The following is a 19,014-nucleotide window of genomic DNA, read 5'->3' on the forward strand; positions in this document are numbered from 1 at the left end:
TTTCAAGGAAGGATCGCTTTAATCGTTTAAGATCGCGAATAAATACGATTCAGAGAGAATCGGAACGAAGGGACGAAGAAAGGGACAAAGAGTATAGAAGCTATACTCGCCGACCGATTTAAACAAAGACGTCCGCCGTCTCGTTCGTAGAGACGTGACGGTGGCACCCGAATGGCTCGTTGCCGGGTCCCGCGCGAACGGTCCCGTTGTAATACCGTAGAATTAATCTATGCCCGCGATGGTAATAATAAGGAAATGTTTCAATCTCGATGATGTATGATGCATCGTGCTTCGTGCGTTCACGGTAGGAAAAGGGTCTCCCTTGTTCCGCACAACGACGCTTGTCGTTGAGGAACGATCAATCTCGTCAAGGAGTCGACCATTGGGGTCGGGGGATTCTTGCTTGATGAGACGTAGTCCAACGAACGACAAGTCGACGTCGTGTGAGACAATGAAATCCATTTTGCTTAGATAACCGGCGAACGGATAGGTCTAATGGATAAAAATATATTTTGAGAATTTTGATCCTGTTTTATTTTCAATTTTTTCTCCTCCTTTTTTTCTCTTTTTGTTTTCTTTGTCCCTTTTTAAGGAATACTTACCTTTTTTATCGTGCAGTAGAATCATTATTTCTTAACAAAGAGGAAGGTCACATTTATCAAACAAAAATCGTATTAGATATAGAGAAATAAAAAATAGGATATTCTTCGAGGAACTCGAAGCAAGTCAAATGGTCGAGTTGATTCCTGATTTATCCGGATAACACAGGAGACGTGATCCCTTCGTTCGAATCCCCTCTCAGCGTGCCGACAACGGTCTTACCCCCTGTAGTTCCGACGTTTCACGTCGACTTTGATAACCCTACGATAGTTGCTTTTCGCTCGTTGGAAAGGAGGAGAGAGAGAGAGAAAGAGAGAGAGTCGGAGAGACAGAGAGAAGGTTGGGGTGGTGGTACGGCGGTTTATCTTCGATTACGGTACGTCTTGGCGCTGGTTTCTTGGCCCTGGATTTATGGCGAGCGATTTGTCGGTAGCGCCAGATTAGAATTAGTTTGCGGAGTCTCGTGGCCGCGTTTGTTCGGGATCCGACACTGTCTCAGGGGCCCGTGCTGCGAGATCGAGATATCGAAATCTCTTCGTACGTCGAGAAACGTTACTTCCTTCTCACTCCAAACTCTCTATGCGAATCTCTCTCTCTCTCTCTCTCTCTCTCTCCAAGTATTTGCTTTCTACCAATTAATCGCGATGCCACGTGTAACGAAGAACGATCGTTTGATATCATTCAACCCCGTCGCGAATCGAACAAAGAATCGAGAATATGTATTTAAGTGGATATTTCATTAAATGTCCTTTGTAAATTCCATATAAGAAGCGATCGGATTACAAAGAGAAGAAACCGTAAACGCATTGCAGGGGTTTGGCTTTCGTATACTTGGGTAGTTTGCACCCTTTCGAGCGAGCAATATTAATATCTCTAATCATTCACCAACCCCTTTTGGCAAACCCTTATCAAGGGGTCCGCCATAGGTATCGCTTGATGCGTGTTATTCAGATTTATCCCATTTGCCTTTGAGAAACGTATTTATCCGTAAAGGACGAACTCGAGTACCATTTTGACGGACATTCGATAACAATATAGTTATATCTTTTTTCCCCCTCTCCGAGATAATTCTCTATTACAATAGATACGTACATATCAACAAGGTATAAGCTCTTTGGAATTTCAATTTTCGTGGAACTCGTACGTACGTATGTACGTACGTACGACATCATTTATCAGTCTGCTTTATTTTAAACGATCGTCGTATAACATTAACGGCATTACCAGTTTTCCTCGCGTACCCAGTGGAGATAAGGCTCTCTCTCTCTCTCTTTCTGTGTGTGTGTCGACTCGAAAGACGAAGGACCATTCGGTGATACGTTTAAGGGAGCGGAAGAGCGATGGACGTATATTAGAGATAGAGAAAACGAGAGGAAGCGTAGGATGAAAAGACAGAGAGTGGGTGGAGTCGAAAGAGAGAACGAGAGAGGTATAAAGAGAGAGAGAGAGAGAGAAGGACGAAGGACGAAGGACGAAGGGACGTTCGGCCATTTAGCCCACCCCGCTCACCTTTGGCCAACCTCGTCTGGTTATTAATGAACTCGCTGATAGGAAGTGTCCATCTCTGCTGCGAAGAATCGCCTCCCAGAGCAAAGCTGTCACGTATTCGGCTTCTATTTCCCTTAGCTAACGCTCTCTATATGCAAATACGTCCGACCGCTCCCTCCGCGTGTCCTCCTTCCGCGCGTTCTATCGTTCCTTTACGTTCGTATAGAACTGTGTGCGGTCTTTCTTTCTCTCTCTCTCTCTCTCTCTCTTTCTCTCTCTCTCTCTCTCTCTCTCTGTCTGTCTTTCTCTATGTCTCTGTGTCTCTGTCTCTGTCTCTTTTTCTCTGGATATATGTGTATGCTCTTGGTGTGTTAGAACGTACATTCGCTAGTCCGCACGCGTGTTCGTACAATCGCGCGAGTATTTTATGTAACACGTGCGCGTTCTAGAGAGCTGCCTCTCTTATAAATAGCGACTTTGATATCCAGTCGCGCCTTCGCCGAGGGGTGCGTGAACTACCCTTTTGCAAAATTCTCCCGCAGGATAGGGAGAAAAAGGAGAACGATGGTAGTAGAGAGAATTTCACGTTAGGTATACGAGGAACGCATTAAAGATTTAAAAGGGCGCTCGTTGATTCTAGTTGTTCGATTCGATAGATTTATATCTTTTATATTAAATTATCTTTCATGTATACATATTTACATACATACAAATATATGTATATATATGTACGTCGTTTTAATAATTTTTGAGAAAGTTTAAAGAGATCGATTAATCTTGTTTTATATCTACTCGGTCGAAAGTAAAACAATATTTATTTATTTCGATTTGGTTGAGCGGAAGTTTGAAAAGACGCAGACGTCGGAAAAGGGAAACACCATAGGCCCATAACGGAAGTGCAGGTACACAGTCGTAAGTAAGAATGATATCGAGGCGAAGGCGGCAGCTGGGCTGCGCGGTGCGCGCACCTGTCGAGCTGCACAATAAACGGAAAGAACGTGGAACAGATAATCGTTTCTTCTCTCTTTCTCTCTCTCTCTCTCTTTATTTTTCTTCTTTCATGCAAGTGTCCATTATAAACCACATCCAAAAATTCCTGGCTTTCAATTATTCCAACAGAACATTATCCGTTGGATGTTCTATAAAAGAAATTATGTGAGTTTGTAAATTTTTATGAAATTTTCCTTCGAGAGATCAACCAAGAAATCATACGCGCTAACACGAGAGAGAGAGAGAGAGAGAGACAAACAAAATAGAGAAAACAACAATCAGGAGAGTTCACCTTTTAGATTTTGGTGGTTCTATTAGAGTCGCCATAAGTCACAATTAGGTCAGACTTTCTGGTGTACCGGGGTGTGCCTGGGTCTCTTTGGACATACGTAGGTGTAACTTCGCGAAAGACGTTGACCAAAATGGAAGGGTGGTGGGAGGGTTAGGGGCTAATGCTTGACGGTAGAGAAAGGGGTGGGACGACGACGACGACGATGAAGAAGAAGAAGAAGAAGTAGAAGAGGAAGAGCAGAAAAGGCATCCTGGTCTATACTGATTTAAACGAGCAGTCTAATTCGAGATTTTCACGAGACACCTACACCTAGGACCGTCTATAACGCATAAACGATTACCACTTAGGTTCCTTTGTTGTTACGTTGCCACGTTTCGTTTCTTTTCTTTTGCACACACGTACACACACATTCATTCTCTCTCTCTCTCTCTCTCTCTCTCTCTGCTGCTTCTCTTCCTTCTCTTGATCACTCCCACCCCGTAGAAAGATACTCCTTTGTCCGCCTCGAATCGTTTACGACCGTAAGATTTATCGTTCGAGAACGTCGTCTTGGCGCACGGTCACCAGACTCGGAATCATCATTAAAGATCGATAATTCACGCGTGTTACGGTTAGTCCGGTTCCTCGATAAACAACGATCCGAGAGTGAGGTTTTTGGGTTCTTGATGTAAATCAACGTAGACGAGGACAACGACGACGACGACGACGACGACGACGACGATGACGACAACGACGACGACGATGGCGTCGACTTGTTAGAACGGCCAAGATATTCGAAGTAACGAGACTATGTCGTAATATTATTCACTCTCGAACGATCGTAATCGACATTGTCGTCTTATTGTCACTATATTTTATAGTTTATTAGTCGTTCTTTTATCGTGGAACGATTGGAATCTATATTATCTTGAAAGTTTTCACGACGGTGGTAAATCAGTAAGTAGAGTTTCATTCATCGAGCTTTTGATTATCTTTAAGGTCGATTACGATGATGACTTTGAGAGAGAAGGAAAGAAAAGAAGAAATTTCATTTCGTAAATTAATTTATTAAGTATTTAGATTAAGGAGAGAACGTAAGAGATCGGCCATATTATTTCGGTGAATACTTTAGAAAACGTTCTGAGAGCAATACCGTTCTTTATGTATATATACTTTTTTCTTTTCTTTTCTTTTTTTTTTTCTTCTTTTTTCTCTCTTTCGAAAGACCATCTTATAAGAAATTACGAGGACTCCCTATCAGCCATTGCGTTCGGCGCAACGTAGTCGCGAAAGAGAAAATATTCGTGGGACGCGAAAAATGGAAGCAAACGGCGGGTAAGAACGACTCCGGCTGTTTCGTTATCTTTACGAGGGGACGATTCGGTCGGCATCGGCACACGATTGTACGACGTGAGAAGCCAAAAGAAACGACGTTCTCGCTTTTAACTCACGGCACGACACTGCACGGCATGGCACGGCACGTCTTGTCCTGTCTTGCGAGTAACACGAACTTAGCTTAAGTTTGAGTGCCAATGAGTATTTCTACATTTCTCTCTTTCTCTGATTCCCCGTAAACTTTTACGACGCCGAGTTATAATTATTTTATTATCGCCGATCGTAAACGATCAAACACAGTTAAGGTAATAATATGCAGTAAATACCTTTAATGGACAGACCGAGTCGTGCCGAGACGCGTTAAACTGCGATCGCCGTAAACTAGTCGTCGTTCATCGTCGTTAATCGTCGTACTCCACGACGATCGATCGATTATTTTTCTCGATTAATTTTATTTGCAATTCCTATCGTACACTCCGCCCTTTCTTTGCGAAAAAAGAAAACTACGATCGTTCTCAAGGCTGTTATCGATAATTTCTTACGAGTAATGGATTCTTTTCTTTTTCTCTTTTTTCTTTTCCTTTTTTTTTTTTGCTAATGTTTCGTTGTTGCTATGATTCGATCGAGTTTGCGTTATTTTGTTAGTTTTTTTTTTTATTCTTTTTTTCTGTTTTTTTTTAAGAAGAATAGTAAACTATGACGAAAAACTCTGGCGCATTATTTGCAATAATAAATTAGATTTGTCGTAAGAGAGAAGTAATATAATGTATCTAACGAGAATGGTAGTATATGGATAAGGGTGAAATACGTAAGGGAAGGAAGCGTAAGATGGAATGAGCATAATGCCAAACCAACAGAGTTTCTTGTCTCGTCAGTATCTTTGATTAGAGGTTCTCTCTCTTTCTCTCTCTCTCTCTCTCTGATTTACTTCTAATAAAGTCATTAAATCGTTCGAAGAGAAAAGCAAGGATAAATCTTATACATCGATCGTACTTTTCTAACCAAACGAATAAACGAGAGATAGATAAAAAAAGAAAGATAAAAAATAGAAAGATAAAAAGAGAAAGAGAGAGAGAGAGAGAATTTTCATTTTTATCCGTACGTATCGTTTGGACGTTCGTGCGTTCTCATTTCGTGGATAATTAGTCCGTTCGAAATCGAGGAGTGGGGAAGAGAGAGATAGACATAGAGAGAGAGAGAGAGAGAGAGAGAAGGATAAAGAGGGAAAGAGAGAGAGAGATACTCTAACTGGCTGGTTCTACGGTTAATAACTTTCCATCTCGAATCGCCGTTTCCGCAAGTTCCAATACGGCTTCTCATTCTTTTTTTTTCTTCTCTCTCTCTCTCTCTCTCTTTTTTCAGGCACTCGCCAATCCGTACCCTCGGAAAAGCAAATGAAGCTCTTTCGCGAAGTAAAGGAGAGTGAGTAGTGGACGGCTCGAAGGCGGCATTATATACACTGGGAATACCTCCCGCTGGCCGGAGAAATCACTGGCGGGACTTAATAAGCGTGGAAAGAGCCGAAGAGATGGAAGATAGCTAGGCGGATGATGCGAAAACTTTGGTATATTAGCTGCTTTGGCCGATCCAACGTCGGCAGTTCTAGCACTAGCCAGAATTTCCCGGGGAAAACTCGCGAGGGCGCGCTTTCCCTACGCTTTTCCTGCGACCTATGTACGTCCCTACGTACGTACGTAGTAGTACGTTCTTCCTACCTATCTATCTATCCATGGTTTCGCTCGTCTATATAAGTGCGTGATACTCGCGTGTAGGAACTATAACGTTGATTGAAACTTCGAACCCATTTTCGATCGTTCTAATAAAAAAAAGAAAGAGAGAGAGAAAACATTGTATTTCTCTCTCCAAGTTAATAGAAATTCGTCTGATGCATATCTGCTAATCGTAACAACGTTGATCGCTAAACGTCAAATTCGTTCCATTGTTCGAACCGATCGTAGAGTCGCGTATTATCAATTTCAAAGGCCAGACGATCGAATAAAATTGATCTCGAAGAGGATAGATTTATCTACTTGCCATGTTCGTTCGTTCGTTCGTTCGTTCGTTCGTTCATTCATTCGTTCGTTCATTCGTTCGTTTGTACTAGTCGGACGCGACGACGTGGGATCGCGAAGGGTTAAGGATATAATTTATTCCATTCGCGTGTAAGACTCGCAAATTAGGAGCAATCGATGCGCCGTCTAAGTCGTGACAGGCAGTGTCAAGCAATCAGCAACTTCCGGCAAAGCGAGAACCGAGAGCGCTTCCTCGCCTTTAAATCCGCGTAGTCCCACGCGGCTCGTGTTTAAGAGGCTGAAGCGAGAGCGAGCTAGAAAGAGAAAGAGATAGATGGATAGAATGAAAGAGAGAGAGAGAGAGAGAACGCGACAAGAAGAGAAGATGAAAAGAGATGAAAAGAGAAAGAGGGAGGAGGATCTCTCTCTCTCTCTCTTTCTTTCTCTCTCGTCTTCGACCATCGTCTCTCTCTTTCTCCCTCTCCTTCGTTCTTTCTTCAAGCGTACACACCGAGCAAGAGTTAATGAACGCTCGGCACTCTCGCTCTCGCTCGTTGATACGGTGGCGTCTTGGCCCACGCGTCACCATAATTACACCGTGCACGCACGCGTGTCCCATACTGCGTGATCGGACTAGCAAGTGCACCGAGCTCTCGAGACTCTTTCGAATCCAGACTGTCTGGCGCGATGACCCTCTTCTTTGCGATTCGATCGCCCATCTTTTTTTCGATTAGCTTACCCTTTTATCTTTCTTCATTTTCTTGTTTTTCTTTCTTCTTTTTTTATGTCGATTAATTTGCACTCCGTCGTTCATTTAAATAATAATGATGATGGTGATGATGATGATGACAATGATGATAAAAGAAAGAAAGAAAGAAAAAAATGTTGAAACTTTTTCTCCGTCGAGCGTACGTACGTTTTATTAGCAAAGTTTCGTAATACTTCGAAACCTAACTATTATTACAATATCTTGGCTTAACCAAGTTCTTGGTTACGCAACGTTCGATCTAATTAACGGTTATGATGAAGCTTATCGAAAGGACGTTATGATGTCACGATGACATCATTCTCCGAGATATCTGCTGTCGTTGCATCGAGTAGAAAACCGGCCGTGAGCCGGCGGTCCAGACACAGGATATTGTCGCGGCACTCATTCGCTAATTGATACAGTATGTGGTGCTTTATTTTACACCGACTCCGAGTGGTTCTCAAACTGCGATCGAGTTAAAAATCTGAGTCTAAGATTTTTTTTTATTAAGAATGCGATCGTAGATGTTTTATCGACGTCGTTATTCCATCGATAGGAATATATTCGTTAACGCGAAAAAATAACATCGAAAGAGAACAAGAAAAAGAAAAACAAAATCCAACGTAATAATACTAGATATTAAATTAGAACGCTCGTAGGTCGTTAATTGGAAAAAGACAGAGAGTTTACTTGAGAACCCTTTGGACTGGCAACGATATTAATTCATAGGGTTCATAATCTATTAGTTACGTTAGCGGACGGGCGTTAACGAGTGTAATGGTAGCCACACGCCGTCTACGTGTCCGTTAACTCTCCTCCTCGACGTTCCTCGCACCATCGATGATCTCATCTAACCACGACCGGCCGTACTCTCTTGACTCGGCTTAATTGTTTGTTATCATTACGGAACGCGTGCTATTGAAATTAATGTTAATCCGTCTTGGTTAACGTGCGCCCGTCTCTTATAAAACCTACTTCCGGTCTGGAACTCTGAGCTCTTGCCTTCGATATTAATAATTAAAACAGGGTGTTCGTTCTCTTCGCTTATTATTAAATCGTGTTGCCCTTTCCTTTTCGTTTTACGATAAATTTAACGATGTGTGTGTACATGTGTATATATATATATATATTTCTTTTTTTGCGTAGATGCATCTTCGAAACGTCGCTCGAACGAATCGTGTTTTCTACTTGGTTATTTTCTGGAAAACAAGCCAATTTGTATGAAGGAAGCATTAAGTCGAGCATCGAGTGTATCGATATTGCTCGAGTATCGGACTGCACGCAACTAGATACCGATCGTATACAAAATATCAAGAATTATGTATGTTTTATAAATGTAACCAGGCTATCGTTTTACATACCTCGTATGGCGATTCCTTCCTTCGTTTTAATCTTTTTTTCTAATTTTTGTATATCTTTTTTTTTCTTTTTCTTTTTCTTTTTCCTTCTTTTTCTTTTTTCAGAAACCTCTCTATGTCCGTGAACGCAGCCACCGTTACGCGTAACGTTAGCAAGAGGAACGGAATTAAGAGTCAATTAAGGATTCTTTAATAAATTCCCCCTCGTGCTTGACTATCTGTAATTATTCGATCATTAATGAGTGCAACCGAGTGTGCTATATAAAGAAACGAAAGGTTGTAGATTATTGAAGAAGATGCGTCCGCGCGTATGTGATTTGCGAGCTAATATCACGTAAGACGTAAAGAAAAATAATCCGTGTGGTTTCTTTGACAAAAGGATTTAAAACTCGGAACAACGGAGCAATTTTCAAGGATAATTCTTTATCGCAACCTATCCATAGTGGTGTGCATAGTATCAAAGGATAATGGGATCGCTTTTGAGTATGTCGAAGAGCATTAAACGGTTCATCATGGATTTCACAGCGAGTTCGTGCAATCTGTAATAATATCGTCAGATGGGCGAGCTCGAATGTGACGACGATATACTACTCTCCGCATATCTGGACCGTACCCGATTCGTAATAAACTACGATCAACGATCGTGGAACAGGAAAGTTGCAACCACTTTGAAAAGAGATTCTTAAGAACAGGGAAGCCGTCCTTCTTCCCTGAGATAGATAGAGAGAGAGAGACAAGCCGGTTTTCGAGATTACGAAGGGCACTAAAAACTTTTCCAAGTACAACGTTTGCTTCGATCGGTAAGAACCGATCCTTCTTACAAGTTAACGAAATAAAATTGACGGAGATCGTGGCCTTAAGCGATAAAATAAGATAAAATGCGTAATCCATAGGTTAGAAGGAAGGTGATATAGCCGGAAATGGTACGAGAGGGAGAGAGAGAGAGAGAGAGGGGATAGAGTATTCGAATACGCTTGTAAAATCGCTTTTTATAAATCGCAGAACGCATAGTCGGTTTTAGGTACGCGAGACAGAAATAAGTTATCGCGTTGCAAAGGCGCGCTATAAAAGCACCCGTTATTCTCACGAACGTAAATTGCTTCGTACCTCGAACTACAACCACTGGCATTGCTAACATCAACGTTAGAGAGGATCGAGAGGAGGCACTATTACCTATCCGCGGCAGTAAGACGTTCTCATTCTCACTCGAACGGGAAAATCTATATTCGCGTAATTGTTTTGAATGATTAAGATATACCGCTGAAAATGGATCTTTGATAATAACGTTTAAGAGGTTTAAAGATCGAAAAGGAAATTTTCAATGATTGACATTTGCGAAGAATTTATTTCTGAAAAATCTACGAAAGGATAATATCGAATTTTTTAATTATAATGTATCCTCTCGCGTTATTTTTACGAATAGAAACATCATAATTATAACGTATTAAAAAACTCTTATTTCCTCTCTCCGTCAGTCTCTCCGAGTCTCTGTTTCTCATTCGATCGAAGTTCCAGATGGACGTCTTTGAAATTCTTCCAATGAAACGAATTGAAAGTAACTTCGAAAGAAGCGAATCTTTCGTTTTCCTCTCGTCGTCGTCGTCGTCGTCTTCGTCTTCGTCCTCCTCCTCCTCTTCGTCTTCGTCTTCGTCTTCGTCGTTTGTTTAAGAAAAGAACTGGCTCGCTTTTCGCGCGTCTCAGCTCGGCTTGACTTCTCCAGAACAATCCGTCTTGCAGTCGGTATAATTAGCTTGAGTTATCGGTGCCAGATTCGGGGACAATAGCTGTATAAATATCCGCATGGTGGAGAGGAGCGGTCGTCGTCGTCGTCGTAGTCGTCGTCGTCGTCGTCGTCGTCGTTGTCGTCGTCTCTCCTCGCGTTCGTGAAGAACGAAAGGTACGTGGGCAGATGCAACCCGGCAAAACGTTAACGTCTGCGAAGAGGTTCTCTCTCTCTCTCTCTCTCTCTCTTTCCTTCCTTCTCTCTGTCTCTCTTTCTGTGTCTCTGTTTTTCTCTGTCCCTCTCCTTTATTCTTTCTCCGTTTCTCTCGTACTACGCTAGGGTGGTCCTACGTACTAAATGCAAGGCACACGCCGAGCGTCCAGCAGAGGACAAGAGTTGTCCGTAACGAGCGCTTCGCGATGCGCCTGTTACGGACGTGCTTGATGCACGACGGACCGTTGCGTTTCCGACGCGAGTCGTTACTTGCCACTTTTGCTGCTCGCCAGTATGTACACACATAGCTGAATTCTTCTTCTCAGTTTCCCCCACTCACCCCCTGTCCCTTCCCCTTTTCTTTCTCTTTCTCTTTCTCCTTTCGTCGTCTTCTTTTTTCTTCCTTTCTTTGTTTCTTCGTTTCTGTCTTTCTTTTTCGTTTCTTTTCTTTTTTATTTATTTCCTCGCGAGAGACAGGCCTAGTCTCGTGCGAAAGATTGAAAGAACTTAAAGATCTATTATCACGTCGTCTTATTAACATCTCCTGCCCGATTAGATATATGTAGGCGACACGATGAATTGAATAAGTCTCTGCGAGAGATATAACGTGAAATGAAAAATAAATAAATAAATAAATAAATAAATAAATAAATAAATATAAAAGACGAATGAAGATGGCAGACACAAACGAATCGCTTCTCATTACGACCATGCACGAACGTCACGATAGCCAAGTTGTCTATCGTCTTGACGGCTGCACGCGTAACCCGCGTTACTACTGACATCCTAGAGAATGAACGAGATAAAAAGAGAATGAAAGATAGAGAGAGAGAGAGAGAGCGAGAGAGAGAGACTCGTGACTGTAAATAATAGTAGCTATAAAATAAATGTAACGAGTCCAGTTCGATAGCGAAAGGCTAATGAGAATAGGTGCGTGCGAATGTCGCGAGACAACGCCCCAATTAACATAACGCATCGGCTGCGAAGAAGAAACTTTTATTTATTTATATTCGTCCCCAGGGATGGTAACGATGTAGGAGGATGGGCCGAGTTTTATTTATGGTCTATCAGGTTAATTAATAACGCGCGACGCGTCCGCTTTTCTCTCTTTCACCTGTCGCTCTTTTCTCTCTCACTCTCTCTCTCTCTCTCTCTCTCTCTCTATCTCTCTCTTATTCTTGTTTTTTCTATTTCGTTCTCTCCTTTATCCCGTCTCCCTCCCTCTTTTTTCTATCTTTGTCGCACTCTTTCGGGGAGCTTAGCGTGTATAACGTTGTATGGCGTGGAAAAATTAATTCGGTCATTAACGAATCGCATACGTAACGGTATCGCGACTCGTGGCTCTTTGTATTCCCACAGGACAACGAGGAAGGATGAGCTCTACTCCCTCGGGCATTTCGGGAAATATCGATTAATCAACTCGAAGGTGAGGTCCGGAATCGGTGGACATTGTATAAAAAGCTTTTTATCATTACGGTATACTCGGTCGTCTGCTCTAGTACCAAAGTACGTCTCGTTGTTTACAACAGAGATTATTCTACTACGTAGGTTGGTACTTACGTTTACTTCTTTTCCTTTTGATATATACATATTCTTCTTTTTTTTAACCTTCCCATCCCTTTCATTTTCTTCGAGAGGAAAGAAATTTTGTAAATGGAAACAAGTAGATAAATGGTGAAACTGTGTAAAGCTACTCGATTAGCGAAATTTCTTTCGAATAGCACCTTCTTTAGCGAATCCGAAGAAACGAAAAGAGGAGGAGGAGGAGGAGATACAGAATGGTATGGGAGGAAAAGGGTCGATGATTTATTCCAGTCCTATCGAAAAATTACATCTTCAACGATCGTAAAAAAATCAGAGGCGTTGTAACACGATCTGAAGTGTCTCTATAGTCGAATGTAAAAGGGGGAATGATAGAGGAAAGGGGGCGGAGGATAATTACTGGCGCACAGGTACGAAGAGAGAGAGAGAGTGGACCGGTGTAACGTGATCCCTTATAGCGTAGAGACGAAGAAAAGAATCCTTTGAGACGGTCGTTTGAATTCGACTGACCTTCCACGCTGCTTTAAGGATACCATCTCCTTTAAACCTCGACCCTCTATAAAACAAAAGTCCTCGTGCCCTCCTAATAACCTGACCTAGCACGTTTCCCGAGGTCGCAAAAGCACGGAAGTTCTATCTCATAAAGAGCTAGATACAACGTTGAGCTGGAGATGTCTTTAAATCGAGAAACCAGAATATCGCTTTATTACGATCCAACTGTTCTCTTTGCATTGCCGATTCATAAACGCGCGTAAATGATGTAAATTAATAAATTAATAAATTAGCGAATCGTTCGGTCGATTCAAAATACGAATAATTAAACGTTCCTCTCGCATATAAGAGACATGCGCGCGCAGATACATATACGCGGACACACACACACACATATATATATACATATATATTATAGAAAATAATATATTATATTAAGAAAAATGTATAGAAATTCAGAGATAAGGTAACGATGAATGAGTACTCGGTATATTAGGGGAAAAATGTTGGCGAGTACTGGGAACGCGTTTCTCGCTGGTTATGCTGGACACAATGGTGGCTGTGCCAGAAAGAAGAGAAAGGGATAGAGGGAGAGAGAAAGAGAGTGAGAATGAGGGGGAGGAGGAAAGAGGAAGGGTGGACTGGGGGGTGAGGTGGAGGGGTCTCCACGACTCGCGGCACTCTACGGCGGCTGAGCGCTCTGGTATAATGTTTTATGGCCGCGATCAGCCGTAGAAGTATGAAGTGTCGATAGAGCGAGGCAGAAGCGAAAGAGCGGCGAAGATCAAAGGGGTCCATAGAGGCCGCGTGGTAGCTCTCCCACCCTCGCCCATTTCTCCCTTCTCTCTCTCTCTCTCTCTCTCTCTCTCTCTCTCTGTATGTTTCTCTCTCACTCACTCATCTCTTCTCCCGTCTCTTCCGACTGGTTGCCCCTCATCGTCGGTCTTCTTTCATCCTCATCCTTCAAACCGACGATATATCGTTTCTTCTCGCTTCATCTTTACGAGTGTAGCCGAGACTGCTCCGTTCTTCCGCTTCTCCTTCGTTCGAGCTTTCCCGTATTAACTTTGAACTTCGTAGACGTTGAAATTCATTCTTCGGTGTTTTTAACGTTTACCCCATCATAGATATTGTACTACGCCTTAAATAATATTTCGAGTGGATCGTATAATCGTTTTAGATCGATTAGAGATATCCGTACGTTTACTACTCTCTAGGAACTTTTGATTCTATTTTCATTGCGTTTGTCCTGTATCTGTGTCCGTGTACGTGTACGTGTGCGTGAGAGAGAGAGAGAGAGAGAGAGAGAGAGAGAGAGAGAAATGACGAATGGGGGCCGACGACTCTTTGCGAATTTCTTCCGTCCGACGGAAACTCGGACTGAACCGTCGTGTTAGTTTCGAAACTAATAATGGCCAATTGTCGGCGTATCGCGTACTCGCCGTAATTGGAGGAATAAATTGAAAAATTAGCAGAACGACCGCGACTGTGACTCATCATCGGAGTCCGTCGAGAAATAGTGAGGAGAGAGAGAGAGAGATATCGTGGCAGTCAGTCTGCCGCTTCGTTTGCCGATAATAATAACTGCCTGGAATGTCGACTTCATCTTTACGAGTGGGGACACTATTCCTTTTTTAATTTATAACACTCGCAATTTTATCACTTCCCATTTTAAAGATAAATAAGCAATCGAAACTTCATGAATGAATGTTTTACGATTAAGGGATAAGACAGAATAAAAGGAAAGCCATAGGGAATCAAGTTGACCCTTTGCGGTTATAGCACGCTGAGAGAAGGTAATATGGATATATTCTACTGGTTGGAATTATTTTGAAGCCGACGACGGTACACGGTGTTCACGTGCGGTCAAGGATTATCTCGTGAAATCAAAAATTTTAATTATTTATTACATATATAATTGAACTATTATACTCTTACGACAAAACATTATTATATACTTATTAGTACGACCAATCGTATCTATTCTTTCTCTCTCTCTCTCTCTCTCTCTCTCTCTCTCTCTCTCTCTCTTTCTTTCTCTGTCTTGTTTTTGGTATTGCATGTTGAGCCTGTAAATAAACGATTAGGCGTGTCGAGCGTAGCACGGTTTACGAGCGCAGAGGGTTAAAAGAATGTATTGTACGTACGTATATACTTTTCCCAAATGAACGACGATGGGTCATTTCAAGTTTTATATATATATATATATATATATATATATATATATATATATACATACATATATATATGTAATTTCATCGAGCTCGAGAGAATTGTCGTGTCCTTCGTGACTTCCGTCGCACGGATTAAAGGCGTAACCGTCATTGTCGTTGCTCGTAATTAAACCTTCCGATCGTTTCGGTTCCATGGAAGAGGAGATATTATCGGGAGAGAAAGACGAAGGATTAATCCGCGAGCGAGGACGAGACGAAAGGAAACGAAACGAAACGAAACGAAACGAAAGGAGATGAGAAAAGGCGAGAAGAAAATATAAATTCGCATGAGAAAGCAAATGTTACGTATGTACCTAGAAACGAAAGATAAAAAGAGAAAGATGGACAACCAGTGTTGAAGGAAGTGGAAGAGGAGAGGAAAGGAAAGAAAAGAAAAGGAAAGGAAGATGAGGAGGAAAAGGAGAAGGAGGAGTGATGGTGGTGGAGTAGGAGAATGACGATGACGGTGAGGAGGGCACGAGACTACGGCAGAGAGTGAACGTGCACGCGTGCTCGTGCGACCAGGTACAACACTACGTAGGTACCTGGTTGGTTCTGGAAAACATTGACACGACAGGAGAGGCAACGCACCCGTCCGATGACACAGAGGCGCACGTGCGCTTCGCGTAGTCGAGCATAAATAATACAAGACGCGGACAAAGACGCCGCCCTCTTGACCATTTGTTTAAATTAAAATTATCCCTCTTGCTCACCGAGTGCCGAGAGAGAACGAAAGAGAGAGAGAGAGAGAGAGAGAGAGAGAGAGAGGGAGTGGAACCGTATGTAGAGACGAGTCCTTTTTATTACAATTGTTAATGGTCGGTTCGCAACGTTTCTCGCGTGTGCCTACCGAGGAAGTACTTACACAGGGATTTCTACCTGAAGTTATGAAGCGAATAACTTGTCTCCACCTCGATCGTCTATTACGACTGCTTTGTCTTTCGTATATTCTACTATATGTAATAGTATCGTACGAGTTTGATATATCTTCGTTAAAATGTTTAAACGTTTGGTAATCGGAAAAACATTTTTTCGTAAAATTGTGATTTATCCGACGCCGTTTTTTTTCTCTCTCTTTTTTTTCTTTTTTCTTTTTTTTTGCTCTCTCTCTCTCTCTCTCTCTCTCTCTGTATGTCTGTCTGTCTGTGTATCTCTTTCTCCTTCCACGTAAATCGTAATTGAAAAAGTCATAATCTTCGGCCACAGCAATTCACGTGTTCGACGAGATAATCAAAATTCCATTCGCTCACGCGAGAAAGCTCGGACGAATACGCGATACGAGCTGGAATATATTGTTGGAGGAAAGTTAACTCGCGCGACTCGTTATTCCGTTCGATCGTTGCAAAGCTGGCCGTGCTAATTGGAAAATTAGTTTGGACGTATGTGCGTATGGGTGAGATTCAGAGATCCTGGATATATTTCGTTGCGTTCTCGAAAAAATTCTGGCCCGTTGGGATCGTCGGGAGTAACCACTTGCAACGTATTTTTTCTTTTTTCATATTTTTGTATTTTTATATTTAATTTGATCTCCTTTCGTATCCTTTTCATTTCTTTCGTTTCTTTCTTCTTACGCACTCTCTCTCTCTCTCTCTCTCTCTCTCTCTCTCTCTCTCTCTCTCTCTCTTTCCCTCTTTATCTCTCTTTTTCTCTGTGAGAAAACGTTCAATTAAGCCGCGCGAATGAAATCGACAGGACGTCTTAAACGAGCCTCGTAAAATCGTCGACGAATTATCGTATTTCCAGGATCCAGAGTTGAGATCTCCTCTCTTATAAAGGCCATCATCGATAGAACCAAAGATCGGTATCGGTTGGATGGATTTAAAGGTAGTCCCACGGTATGTGCGGTATCTCTGACGATTCTATTCCTGACCCTGATCACCCCGATTCGTTCTTCCCACCATCTCTCTATATCATCGATAGAGTAGGATTCGATTTGAATCTCTCGAAGAGAACCGAAGTTTCTCCCGTTATATCCAAGACTATAAACTCTCTAAAGTCGTATCGTAATTATCGAGAAGAAGGAAAGACCAGTTCGTAGGAATACCGAGAAAGAAAAAAAAAAGAAAGAACAGCCTGAATAAAATTTCATAGATTGTTCTTAGTATTTAGAGTTGATTTCGATCGTCGAGACGTGTATGCTACTCCGTGCTTCTTTGAGTCAAGTTTAAAGAAATAAAAAAAGAAAAAGAAACAAAACCAAAAAAAAAAAAAAGAAAAAAGAAGAAATAGATTTTACGACTCGACCGATGTCGTAATTTCTCTGTCGTCGAAAGTCGATGAACATGAGCATGTAGGGAAATTTGTTTCTTTAGTAAATCATCTATACGTTCGCCGCGTACAAGAAGGAAATTTGTATGTACGACGATGCTCGTCCTCGGGACTCACTCGAGAGCGATGGAGAATGGTGGAGGAGGAGGAGGAGGAGGAGGAGGAAGAGGAGGGCCCTGGGCCTCTCCAACGATAGGGGCAAACTCGACGAGCGAATTAACCGGCATCCACGGCGATTCGATCGCCCGTTTACCACGACGATCACGTGCCGTTGAAATGTAAACTCGTTCTTACGATCTCTCTCGTTTGCCATCGTCTCTCTCTCTCTTTCTTTCTTTCTCTATCTCATTCTCTCTTTCTCTCTTTCTCTCACTCTTCATTCTTACCATCTTTCACAGATGTAGCTTGTTCCTTCTTTACTTATTGTACCTTCCGTAGAAGCACTTTGCACCACCACGTACGACCCACGAGACGACGTTTTATCGAATTCTCATCTCTTTCTCTCTTTCTCTTTCTCTCTCCCTCTCTCGATCTCTCTTCGTCCTTCGCGAGTAAGCGCGATCGAGCCGATAGTCAAATAAGACGCCAGATGTTAGGCCAAGGCAATTTGTGCAACGATCGATTCTCCGTGACTACTCGTACGCGCGAATAGAGGCAAACACGTTCTTCTATCGTTTCGCATTTCTAATACCGTAACGATATAAAATTTCTTCGTCACGAGTTACTACTACTGTATATATATATATGTGTGTGTGTGTATATACGTATGTATGTATATATATGTACATTAGCACTTTTGATTCCAGGATTAGTAGAAGCGACGTATAAAACGGTACTTGTACGTTCTTCGGTATTATTCGACGTCCTTTAAACGTTACACGATTAACGATTGTCTATCCCACACGATCTCCGAGTCTCTCGATATTTCCGAAAGAAGAGTGATAGATCGGCGAATATATCGGGACCGTCGATATTATCTCTTTCCACGGCGTGAATCCGTCAACGTCGACAGCTTATACGAAGTCAAGTTTTCTCGAGTCGATCGACGAACAACGACTCCTTCCTCGACAAGCATATATCTATCCTTCTCTCTCTCTCTCTCTCCTCTTTTTTCCTATTTCTTTTCTTTCTTTTTTATTTCATCTTTTTCTCTTTTTCCCCTCTTCGGGCCTTTGTCTCAGATGCTGCGAGAAGATACGACGTGGAAGGTGTAATGGATCGCCACACGACCCGCTCGGTCCCAACCCCATATGGAACACCGGGAGAGATCGGCCAGAGATTACAGGGAAGCAGGGCATAATGTCCAAACAGTTGCTCGTCAACAACCGACTAACGGTCGACGAAAACGTTCTCTTCTACCGAGAGCAGCGCGTGAGCACAACGATCTCCGATCCCAACGTCGAATTCCTCGAAGAACGACAACCACGACTACGACTACTACTACTACTACTACGACGACGTCGTCGACGACGACGACGACGACGACGACGACGACGAGGAGCCGAGCATCGAAGGTCGAAATCTTCGAGAGTTGTTCTCGAGATCACGAGTAGAAGGAACAGCAGCAGCAGAAGTAGTAAGCAGCAACATCAGCAACATATCCCCATAATACATATCGCTAAATCTTACGAAACCAACGAAGAACGCGTTCGTTCATAATTTTCGATACCAGGCATAAGTAGTTATATCCCACACCAATCGTGTTTTCATTCGTTTAGCAATACCGTGATTCTTAAATCCTCGAGGAGTATGGACTCGAGT

At 42.3% G+C, this 19,014-nt stretch overlaps 1 long non-coding RNA gene across 1 annotated transcript in view; it reads left to right on the plus strand.

Annotated features, from left to right (window-relative positions):
• Nucleotides 1–18,747, plus strand: part of LOC127069942 (uncharacterized) — a 52,257-nt gene extending 33,510 nt beyond the window's left edge. Inside the window, exon 5 of the long non-coding RNA XR_007783795.1 lies at nucleotides 18,435–18,747. This is a non-coding gene — a long non-coding RNA (uncharacterized LOC127069942). The remainder of the gene's footprint in view (nucleotides 1–18,434) is intronic.
• The last annotated feature ends 267 nt before the right edge of the window (nucleotides 18,748–19,014 follow it).

The sequence above is a fragment of the Vespula vulgaris genome, chromosome 17 (genome assembly GCF_905475345.1).
Source record: "Vespula vulgaris chromosome 17, iyVesVulg1.1, whole genome shotgun sequence".
NCBI lineage: Eukaryota > Metazoa > Arthropoda > Insecta > Hymenoptera > Vespidae > Vespula > Vespula vulgaris.